General features: G+C 36.4%; 1 protein-coding gene across 2 annotated transcripts in view; it reads right to left on the bottom strand.

Annotated features, from left to right (window-relative positions):
- The window catches only part of Shoc2 (SHOC2 leucine-rich repeat scaffold protein), a 67,260-nt gene that overhangs the window by 13,045 nt on the left and 41,447 nt on the right, over positions 1–12,768 (bottom strand). The gene's annotated exons all lie outside the window — the stretch shown is intronic.

The raw sequence follows: 12,768 nt of genomic DNA, 5'->3' as shown, positions 1-12,768 counted from the left end.
GCTGAGATCTGAGGATCGCGGTTCAAAGCCAGCCCGGGCAGGAGAGACCGTGAGACTCCTATCTCCAATAAACCACCAGAAAACCGGAAGTGGCACAGTAGCTCAAGTAGTAGAGCGCTCGCCTTGAGCTGAAGAGCTGAGGGACAGCACCCAGGCCCAGAGTTCAAGCCCCACGGCCGACAAAAAAAAAAAGAATTTTGCTGATTCTAATTAACAAAGATTCCAGCAGGCACAAAACAGAATACAAAAACAACTAAAACTACCACTTGGCAAAGCTAGGTTAATTTTGTATTAAGGTATTTTCTTAACAACTCACTAAAGATGCTTCACAAGTATCTTTCTGACATTGGTTAGATGTAAAAAGAGGATGGATGAGGTGACTTTCCAAAGCACCAGAGGATTCAGAGATTAGAAATGAAGGTAATATTTTCTATTGTTATGACACTGAATATGATATAAATGTTACTTAAAAAGTGGGTTGGCAGGCCAGGTGCCGGTGGCTCATGCCTTAATCCTAGCTACTCAGGAGGCTGAGATCTGAGGATCACAGTTCAAAGCCAGCCCGGGCAGGAAAGTCCGTGAGACTCTTATCTCCAATAAACCACCAGAAAACTGGAAGTGGCGCTGTGGCTCAAGTGGTAGAGCGCTAGTCTTGAGCTGAAGGGCTAAGGGACAGTGCCCAGGCCCAAAGTTCAAGTCCCACGACCAAAAACAAACAAAAAAAAAAACAGTAATACTTAGTTCAATGTAGTTAGCTCATTGTACTTGCTTTCATCCATGAAGGAGAGCTAATGCCACATATCTGACATGATTGTTCTAAAGCATACACAGAGTATAGTTAAGATACTCTGGCACCATGACTGACACATAATACTCAATATAAAGTTTTTATTCTGGGGTATACCTACATTTCTGTATCTAGTAAAATTATATTACAGCAAGGTACTTCTGGCTCGTGCCTGTAATCCTAGCTATTCAGGAAGCAGCGATCTTTAGATTGTGGGTCCATCCTTAGTCAGTAAAGTCTGTGAGACTTTTATCTCCAATTATCTTCCACCAAAAAGCCAGAAGTGGCTCAAGTGGTAGAGAGCTAGCCTTGAACAGAAAAAGCTTAAGAACACCCAGGCCCTGAGTTTAAGCCCCTCAGAGCGCACGCGCGCACGCACACACACACACACACACACACAGGCACACACACACGTGCACACACACATACAGTTTTATATACATGTATACATACATATATATATATCACAAATAATTTTAATATGCCAAAAACTTAACATAGTGTTAACTAAAAATAAAAGGGATAACAATGCTGCGCAACTTTGAGGGGTTTACTTTGTTTTGTGCTGGTACTGGGACTGAACTCAAGGACCTTATATCTTGCTTAGGTTTTTCATTCAAGGCTGGCACTCTACCACTAGAGACAAACCTCCACTTCTGGCATGGTCTCATGGATTGCCTGCTCAGACTAGTTTAAACCATGATCCTCAGATCTCAGTCTCCTGAGTAGCTAGAATTTCAGGCAGGAGCCACTGGTACCTAGCAAAATTGTACATTTTGCTAATGACCTCAACAATTTAAAAAAGTATACAGATAAAGGAAGAAAAGGCACCAAAACTATCATAGTTTGCAATGGCAACATTGTGAAAGATAATTTTTTCTTTCAATTTGTGTATAGTTTCCAGTGTTTTGTAAGTTAAAAAAGCTGATGAACAATTTTGTAATTCTAAAGGTTTGCTGGGGTTTTTTTTTTTGATATTTTAAAAGAAGCCAATGCAACATCTTTTCTTTGGGGATAAAAACTACATTATGAAAATATTTTACACTTGTGTGACTTATTTGCATTATATACTTACACATATTTAATAGCATTTTTGACAAGTCTACTCTGATGCATATACATAAATCCACATGTATACACATAAATATACTCATGATATTAAATGCCATTTGAAATATTAGAAATATTCTGAAAATGTATATGTAAAATATCTAATACTGAAAACTCAGAAATGCTCCCAAAGGAAAAGGTAGTATTGACAAGGCAAATCTCACAATATCAAAACATGAAAAAATTATTTCTCAAAGTTAAGACAATTCTATAAACAGCCTAGTATAATAGTTCAACTATTCAGAAGTGGCCAGATGCCAGTGGCTATAATCCTACCTACTCAAGAAGAAGCTGAGATGGAAGACTACAGTTAGAAATCAGCCCAGGCCAATTCTGTCTCCAAAATAACCAGCAAAATGCAAGGCTAGAGATAAGATAGAAAGCTAAACTCTAATAGGAGTGGGGGAAGTGAAATCTGCTTTGTGGTATTTTAATATGCAAGGGTATGATTCACAAATGGCTGATCTTTATAGTTCATACATAAAATGCCTTCTCCCATAAGGACTATTTGATTCCAGACTTCAATCCTAGGACAGACCAAGATTAAACATCTGTGAAGCAGTCTGTCAATATAACAAAATAAGCTTCATTGTAGTGCAACTCTACAGTACTGCCCGACTCATAACTGAGTTTAGTTCCGTGCATGTTTTTGTAAGTCTATGGAGTATCGTTATATCTTATGGATAAATTTGCTTAGAATAGAATGATGCAACATTAATGAGAAAGCATCTCATATTAAATTGCTCTATTTCACTTAATTCTACCTTCTAAGTCAATCTGTTTTTCAGATGGAAAGGCAATCACCTAACAATGCAAAGATCAAGAGGGAGGGCTGCCCATAAACAGCACTTGTTCTCTAAGTGCGGAGAATGTAGTTCAGTTATACTTATGCTTAGTTTAATCCCCAGAATTGCAAGGAAACAAAATTCTCAGATATGCTTCTAATGCCTAAGTTGCTTAACTCATCTCTCCCTGACACAACCCTATCCACCTCTTTATAAATGAGTATACAATGAGTATACTTGTAACACTGTGCCAATACTTCTACCATCAAAAAGGTCTCAACAATTATGTTATTTCATTTCAGTATCCCTTTTTAGACCATAGTGTATTTAATGTCAGAAGGTATGTACGGCTGAGACAGAATGAACGAGAATGATGGATGGGGTGATACTGATCAAGATGCATTGCACTAATAATTTGCATATGGAATTGAAACCTCATTGTACAACCAATGATAATGAAAAATATTTTTTTAAAAAACCTAGTCCAGAGCCAAGCACATTTGATTATTATTACTGGAAATGTATAATAAGACATAAAAAGTGGTAAATTACATTCTATAAAATACATAAAGTAGATACATGAGCTCAATTTAAGAAAAACAGCATGATCACTTGAAAAGTTAACAGTCATCCCATGACAGTTGATAAAAAGATGAGATTTTTGGGGCTGGGAAAGTGGCTCAGTGGTAGAGCACTTGCCTTGCATGCATGAGGCCCTGGGTTCGATTCCTCAGCACCACATAAAGCAAAAAGAAAAAAGCCAGAAGTGGCGTTGTGGCTCAAGTGGTAGAGCGCTAGCCTTGAGCTGAAGAGCTGAAGGACAGCGCCCAGGCCCAGAGTTCAGGCACCACTACTAGACCCCCCAAAAAAGATGAGATTTTTAAAAAGCCAGGCACCAGTGGCTCACACCTATAATCCTAGTTACGGAGGCTGAGTAAACAGAAAAGAACTGCAGGATCTGTATTTTTCTGGGATACTGAACTTTTGTGCAAGCCATTCTTGCATGCCACTTAGAAAGAAAGCACTAACAATTCTACCCTTTGGGCTCCTCCAACTTCACCAAATAGTTCAATTATAAAATAAATAAGCCATCTTACTCTTCCCCATAAAAACTATAATTTCCAGTCTAATATGCACCTATACCAAGATCTAAGCATTTATGTACACATACAAAAATACAGGGACTTATGGTCATTTTTTATATGCTTTCTCACCACATAAAAGGTCACATATATACTTTCCTGTGAATAAAGAAGATATATCTCACTTCATTTAACAACTTAAGATGTTCCATGATATGTGCCAACATTATTTACCAATTTACTAATACATTTCTAATTTTTGAAAAGTAATTTTGTGATCAATACCCACACAAATATCTCTGTGACTATATGAAAATATCTGGACATTTGAGAGAACACAGATGTTTAAAATTTTGATAAATAGTATCACAAAGCTGTACCAATATCATATCCACCAAGAAACACAGAACAGTGCCCATATACATCCCTGAAAAAGAGGGGATTACAGTATTAATATTTCTCCCTTGCCTCTTCCATTCCTCTGGGCACTGCTACATCAAGGCTGGTTGGTGATGGTGGAAATTTTCTTAGTGATAATATCTGACTACTAGCATTTCAAACTTTTCTGATATAGTTTGGTTAGTTGTAGGTGGCAGAAGATTTAAAGATGGCTAACCTTAAAAAAAAAAGGAACAGAAGTAGACAAGACTCTAACTTTCTCTTCTTCATAGCTATGCTAGAAAGTTGATTTTTCATGGTAATATAATGGTTGACTCACTCATCAAGAAGTCCTTGATGTCTTCCACAAGAGCAAAGGGCCTATTAATAATGGAAAGTCCCCATAATTTTGCTCCATGAATGAACATTCCTAATTTACTCTTTACAGTAGAATAGTACATGAATACAATATTTATTTTTATTGAAACCTAAAAACCTCCTGAAATATTAGTATGCTAACCAAATACTAAATGCTTATCTCAAAAAAAAAAAAAGAGAATAGAACCAGATTCTCCAAACTTCTCTTCCAAAATCAAATCTCACATTTAAAATAAAGTAGGTTTCAAGAATTTCAAAATTAGGGCTGGGAAGGTGGCTCAGTGGTAGAGTGCTTGCCTTGCATGCATGAGGCCCTGGGTTCGATTCCTCAGCACCACATAAGCAAAAAGAAAAAAGCCGGAAGTGGCTGTGGCTCAAGTGGTAGAGCGCTAGCCTTGAGCTGAAGAGCTGAGGGACAGCACCCAGGCCCAGAGTTCAGGCCCCACGACCGGACCCAAAGAAATAAAAAAAAAAATAAAAGAATTTCAAAATTACAAAATGAAAATGATTAAATCAAACTGCAACATGACCTTATCGGGAACCAAAATAGCATCTCCATCTTTCTTGCCTCTAAATTTTTCCTTTTTGGTAAGGCAAAAAGGAGCTAAGTTTGTTTTTTTTTAAATATGACCTATGAGAATATGCCATTTTGAAGGATAAATCTACATTTATCACTTGCTTGAGATTTATATAGTCATTTACATTTTGCCAAAACCCATTATTCTCACCAAAATAACAGAGGTTTAAAAATTAAGGTTAAAAAGTTCAACAAGAAATGCACTCATGATCTTACATATGTAACTATAACTCCTTGCACATCACCTTGACACTTGAAATTAAATTTAAAAATTAAATAAATAAAAATTAAGAATAAAAATCAATGCTCTTATGCCAGAAAAAAAAATGTGACATCAGAACTTTGCCATTTATTGTGATTCGCCCTCTGTGTAGTGGTTTAAACTCTAACCTCTTTCAATAAGTGGTTTTAACCACAAGCTAAACTGCAACCTAGAATTCAAGACATAACTTGCTTTAATGTTGAGCTATTCAACTAAGAAATAAAATCACTGTGGCTGAGCTTCTTTGTATAAATGTAGGCTGAATATTGCCAGTCACTGGCATTTAGCTTTTAAGTGCTTATCTTTGACTGTAAATTGTTCTGTGCTCCGCTTTGACAGCTTGCTTTCTTATGCTGTCAGGCTTTTTAAATATAGTGAAATTAAATGGCTATGGATTAAAATTAGATGCTTTCATTTCAGCAAATATAAAGTATCTTTAGGTTAATTAGGTAACTTCTAAGTAAAACTAATTCAAATGGCCTTAATTGTATTTTAACAAAGTAGTAAAAAAAAAAAATAGTAGGCAGAACACAGAGTTCTAAAGATGAAATAATGTCAAAAGTATAAATTTTTAGAAACATTAAACTGAAAATAATTAACAAAAACTGAAAACCAATACAGGAATTCTTGAAATTCAAAACCCTGAAATAATACATAAACATTAAAAAGAAAATAAAGTTGTTCTATATAAATAGCATTGTAATTCCTTAAAACAGAGTTACTAAAACTCTACTTGTTGATAAAACCAAAATTACTATGACATTTCTTCAGAGTACAATGCAACAAAAAGATCTCTTTGCACTGGTGTGTACTTCAGCCTTGAAGACAAGGTTTTGTTGCTTATTTCTCTCTTTATCTAAGAGTAAAATGTTTTTTCTACTACCAAATCCTTTCTCCTTTGATTCCATAAAACCATCAGAAATCCCAGAAGACTTTAAGGAAATAAAGTTCATGATCTAAAACAAAATGATTACAGCAATAAAGCTTAGTATTTTCTTTTGCTTACAACTAATTCTTAAAGTAGAAAATATTTATGTGAAAGAAAATATATTCTTAAAGCTGGGCGCTGGTGGCTCACGCCTGTAATCCTAGCTATTCAGGAGGCTGAGATCTGAGGATCATGGTTCAAAGCCAGCATGGGCAGGAAATTCTGTGAAGATTCTTATCTCAATAAATCATTAGAAAACCGGAAGTGGTGCTGTGGCTCAAGTGGTAGAGCTCTTGCCTTGAGCTGAAGAGCTGAGGGACAGCGCGCCCAAGCCAGGAGTTCAAGCTCCACGACTGTATATGTATATATATATATATATATATATATATATATATATATATATATATGTTCTTAATTTTTAGCAGGCCCATACAATGGCTAAATCCAAGAAATTGTCATTAAGCACTCTTTCACAGCAAGCACTTGTCTCTCCTCATTTTCTTCTGTCTCTTCACTACATCCCATGTATTGTCAGTGATCTTGGCACTGCTCAACCTAGACATAAATGACAGTGATTACTGCCAAGGTAGGATGCGGTAAGAATGATAATGTTAAATAAAAAGGTGAAAATATCATGGCCTACTTAAGAAAAAAAAACAAAAGGCAATGTCAAGAAAATAAAGTAGTATTTTTTAAATGCTATGAGCTGATATGATTTTCAATGGAGCAGTTGCTGGAGAACCAGGGTCAATTCTTCAGGAGAGGAGTTTCAGGATTTTATTTTTTATTTTCAGTTTTATTTTTCAAGAAACAAGCTAGGATAAGAAGGGAAAGTTATCAAGAGAAACATACTCTGATGAGATTAAGTTTGCCATGAGACTGCTCCAAGTACTCTTCTAGATTAAATGGGAGGGAGAATCTCAAAGGTCAGTTAAAACTGGAAGGCAGAGAAGTATAGCACAGGGGTACAATGCCTGTCCTGTATGTGTTAGACCCTGAGTTTTACACAGAAGACCTCTTGCTTCTATCCCAAGAAACACTGTTGAGATGTATAACTAATACAATTGTTCCAATTTCTCACCTAATCTTAATTTCCTGCCTTTTGCTCCACAATCAAAACACTGGGAAAAGGAGAAAGGAATAACAAAGCATCACTTAAGAAACATGACAAATAATATCACAAAAGTTTCAATATATATTACTTTTATTAACTTTGCCTTCACTCAAATTAACTGCCATATTTCCTGACATCTTCATTTAGAACAAGAAGTACATTATTCTCTAATATCATTTTAATACCAAGCAATTAAAAATGAAGTTAAATGTTTCATATTAATAAACTTTAAACACAGAAGCATTACTTCAACAGACGAAAGGAGGGGGGGAGGGTTGGGTGGGGGATGGGGGGGAAGATGGGATGGGAAGGGGAAACAAAGGAGGAGGCTACAATGCTTGATAAGAAATGTACTCATTATCTTGCCCATGTAATTGTAACCCCTCTGTACAGTATTTTCACAATAAAAAAAAAACAGAAGAAAGGAATGTAAAATTATGAAAACCAGGGAAAAGAAGGGTTTGGGGAGAACTTATCCTTTCTGAAAGGAGGAGAATCCCAAAGAGATTTGTATCATCCAGCATTAGCTATGATTTCTATGTAAGGACACTGGTGCTTAAACCACATCATTCACTGCCTATTATCTAACAAGACAAGCACACAGATGCATACATAAAAAAAAACAAAATATTGTTAAGACCATCTAACAGACAAGGTAAGTTCACGATCACATGCTACATATCCATTTGATCAGCTGAACGGAAAAAGAAGTTATGTGAATATTTAGAAAGAAACCTAGGCAGAGAGACAGCAAGTACAAAGATTCTGAGGCTCCAACTTGCCTGACATACTCAAGACCCAATAATATCTAGCTTCTGTAATATGCAAAGAAATGCACAACAACTAAGTACCAGTTAGAAGAATTTAACTTTGTAACAAATTGAGTATCTCAAATTTTTGGTGTCCTGTCTGATTTGCAGTAAAGCAAATTGGAATAGAGCAACACTGTCTTTCCAAGACTAAGTAGGATTTTAAATTTTTTTGTTGTTTTTGTTTTTTAGTTGTGGGGGCTGAACTCTGGGCTTGGGCGCTGTCCCTCAGCTTTTCAGCTCAAGGCTAGTGCCCTATCACTTGAGCCACAGCGCCACTTCCGGCTTTTTCTGCATATGTGGTACTGAGGAATTGAACCAAGGGCCTCATGCATGCGAGGCAAGCACTCTACCACTGAGCCAACTTCCCAGCCCGGATTTTAGATTTTGTGTTAATTTTTCAGAGTGATAATGTCACATTCCACTGCTGAGATTATGCATTAGTCTTTCTTTTTTCCTTTACCATTCCAATTACACAGCTGTTCAAAAATAAGTACACATATATTTCAATATAAATCCTTATAAGCATAAAGCAAAAACTAAGTGTCACTATGTATTTTAAAAAACTATATGAAATAAAGATTAAATGTATGTTGAATTGGCTCAGAGTAAACTAAGGAAATGTGACTCGTGAAGGATAAAAAAGAAATAAAACCTAGTTCTTACAAATGTCAGAAATAAACAATCTTTTGTATGGTCAAGAAAAAAAAGACTAACTCATTTCTAATGGCAAAAACTGGACTAGACCCATGGGAGGAGGCTGGAAGTAGTATAAATTCAGACTGCTTCATTTGTGCTATGATTATTGAAATTATGAAGCACTAATCAAAAATAGAATACACATCCAATTAGAATATTTTAATAAAATAAACTACTAACTGGACCATAAAGTTTCAATAAATTTAAAAAGATTCAAAACATACAAGGTATGTTCTTTCTTATGACAGATTTAAGAAAGGAGTAACTCATGGCATGAAGAATTGGGACGTTGGGCTGGGAAAGTGGCTCAGTGGTAGAGCGCTTGCCTTGCATGCTCAAAGCCCTGGGTTCGATTCCTCAGCACCACATAAGCAAAAAGAAAAAAGCCGGAAGCGGCGATGTGGCTCAAGTGGTAGAGTGCTAGCCTTGAGCTGAAGAGCTGAGGGACAGAGCCCAGGCCCAGAGTTCAGGTCCCACGACCGGACAAAAAAATAAATAAAATAATAAAAAAAAAAAGAATTGGGACGTTATTAAAACAATACTTAGGGGGAAACTTACAGTTCTATATGTCTTCATGAGAAGATGAAAAGTTTTCAATCAATGACCTTAAGCTTTCACCATAAGTAGATAAAAGGAAATTAAAAGATTAAGTGGAAATCAATAAAATATAAACCAACAACAGGGAAAAATCAATAAAACACTGAGAGAAACAATAAAATTGATAAGCCTCAGAATGATGTGGGTGAGAGGAGAAAGAAGGGAGAAAGAGGGGCTGGGAAGGTGGCTCAGTGGTAGAGCGCTTGCCTTGCATGCATGAGGCCCTGGGTTCAATTCCTCAGCACCACATAAGCAAAAAGAAAAAAGCTGGAAGTGCCACTGTGGTTCAAGTGGTAGAGCACTAGCCTTGAGCTGAAGAGCTGAGGGACAGTGCCCAGGCCCAGGCCCAGAGGTCAGGCCCCATGACCAGATCCAAAAAATAAGAAGGGAGAAAGAAGCTACAAATTACAATCATCAGAAACAAGAGAGGTGGAATTAGTATAAATTCCATAGATTACACATATTAAAGTGTTGTAGACAACTTTGCACCTTCAAATATCACAACATAAATTAACACATTCCCTTTTTGTTCGCTAAAACTCAGTACCTGACACGTTTGTTCATTGGCTAGCCTCTATCAAATGAACCACTCCTCCAAACCCTGAACATACTCCCTCGAGGACACAAATGATCAAGCTTGTCCGAAAGGAAAGTGATGCATTGAAACCCTTTGTACAGCTACTTAAAGTAATAAGGAAAAGATTTTAAAAAGAGGAAGAGGTAGACTAAATGGTCTTATTATCAGAAACTGGAATTTAAAAACATTCCTACAAAGAAAAATCCTGACCCAGATATCTTCACTGGATGCTAAATTCATAGAAGCTGTTGTTAAAAATGAGGAACATTTCCAATTTACATATGGCTAACATTACTACGAAATAAAAACTAGACAGTTTTTATTATATATTAATATATCATCTATTCCAAATAAGAAAGCCTGATTTTGAAACTTCTAACCAGAATGTATCTTTTTTCATCACTTGTCCTGATAACAACTTGTCTTATCCTTATTATCTAAGCTTTGAGTTTAAGAATACAATATAAAGCTGTATTTTCCTGGTTTCTTTGTTGGATTGTAATCTTTCTAGAACTTCTATTCTCTTCTCTCTTGTGGCTTTCCCCCCCCAGGTTGTGGGACTTGAACTCTGGGCCTGGGTGCTATCCCTCAGTTCTTCAGCTCTAGGCTAGCGCTCTACCACTTGAGCCATAGTGCCACTTCCAATTTTCTGGTAGTTTACTGGAGCTAAGTCTCACAGACTTTCCTACCCGGCTGGCTCTCAGCCTCCTGAGTAGCTAGGATTACAGGCATGAGCCACTGGCTCCCAGGTTCTCTTATGGCTTTTTAACTTTTCAGTCTCATTGTTTCTCTACTTTATCCCTACAGATCTGTTAGTCATTGTGTTTACTATATTGCACAGCATTATCCAATAAATTTGATTTAGCAAACATTTTGAATAATTCACTTTCTGTTTCCTTTGTATTATGTTTCACAGACAAAGCACATATCCTTTCAATGATTTTTGTTTCCTTCCAAGAAAAAGATCACTCTCTTCTCTGTTCATCATGGCCATGTCAATATATTTTAAGTACAAAAAAAAGCAGGAAATCATTATGTTTGGTGCCTACTATCTTGAACCATAAATCTGACCCCTTTATACGGGAAGTTTGTTACAATACTCACTGTAGGTACCAGAACAATTTTGCCTTTAAGAGAAGTATCCAGTTAAGTAAACCACATTATTCAACCTGCTACCATAATAAATACTAGCATGATAGAAAAACCACAGGCCAGGCAGGAAGACACAAGTTCAACAGTAATTATAATCTTATCTAAGTGTCTACTTGCTTTTCTGTAACCGTTGCCTCATATACCTAATACACCTTTACAATCTTATTAAAACTTCCCTAAACAATTGCTATTGTTTGAATACTAGTAGCTAATCTAAACTCTCCATTTAAAAAAAAACACTAAAACTAAAACTGCCAGGATGCCAGGAGTAATGACATATACCATGTAATCCAACACTGTGAAAGCAAAGGCAGGAGGATCCCGAGTTCAAGGCCAGGTAGTCAACACAGTGAGTTCCTGGCCAGTCTGGCTATACAGTCAGACTTTGTCTCAAAAACAAAACAAAAAAATCTTTCAAAACAAACAAAAAATCCCCAAAGAGCTAACAAGATAATGGCTAAATATTATTCCAGAAACATAAACCAGCTGAGAAACTAGAAACAAGCAAAACACTATAGGGAATGTTGTCCTGAGAGACCTTCCTTACCAAAAGATTCCACTGAGAATGTTATGCATCTGGTCGATACCTGTAAAACCCAGCTGCTTTAGAAGGTGAAGGTCTGGAGGATCATGGGGTTTGCGATCAAACTTGGGAAAAACTTAGCAAGATCCATCTTGGTGTCTGCCTATAATCCCAGCTCAAGGGAAGTATAGGTAAGAGGATCACAGTTGTAGACTGGCTATAGACAAAGAGTCACAATACCCTATCTAAAAATAGACTGCAAAAATTAGTGGATCCAGTGGCAGAGCACCTGCCTTATAAACACAAGACCCTGAGTTCAAACTCCAGTACCACCAAAAAGAGAATAAAAAACTAAAGCCTACAAAAAGCTGTTCACTTACTATTAAGAATTGACTAGAAGTAAAATATTCCTCTAAGTAATCTTCAACAATCATTTGCATCATACCAAAGGGACCAGAAAAATCTCAAGCATCAAACATGAATTGATTAACATAGTCCCCTCCCCCTCAGTACTTGATATAAGCAAACAAACATTCTTTTGGAGAAAGATGGTATCACAGGCCTCAAATGATTTAGGAATAGCATCTCTGAAATACTTGTTGCTGAAATTATGTGAGTTAAATACAGATGCAATTTCCTAAGCATGCACTATCAAGACTCTTAGACTGATATGTAAAAAGCGGACAAAATTTTTTTATACAGAATGCTTCACAAATTTGTGTGTCATCCTTGCACAGGGAAAGGCCATGCTAATTTTCTTCATATCGTTCCAATTTTAGTATACGTGCTGCTAAAGTGAGCATCAGAATTTAATTCCATTTTGTTTGCATAAATTTATAGACAACTGGAAAATGTATCTTCTGTATAAATGTAAACCATATCGGTTGATTCACCTTTTGTAGTTTGGCAAAGTCTTCATGTTTTAAAAACTAAACAGCAATGGTTTTTCAGTGTGGCCTACTTCAGATAAAAAGGAACCACCAGCAACAAAACAGCATGTTGACACTTTG

The sequence above is a fragment of the Dipodomys ordii genome, unplaced genomic scaffold, assembly GCF_000151885.1.
Source record: "Dipodomys ordii isolate 6190 unplaced genomic scaffold, Dord_2.0 Scaffold36, whole genome shotgun sequence".
Taxonomy (NCBI): domain Eukaryota; kingdom Metazoa; phylum Chordata; class Mammalia; order Rodentia; family Heteromyidae; genus Dipodomys; species Dipodomys ordii.
The sequence above is the reverse complement of the archived record's forward strand: the minus strand, read 5'-3'. Positions and strand labels throughout refer to the sequence as shown.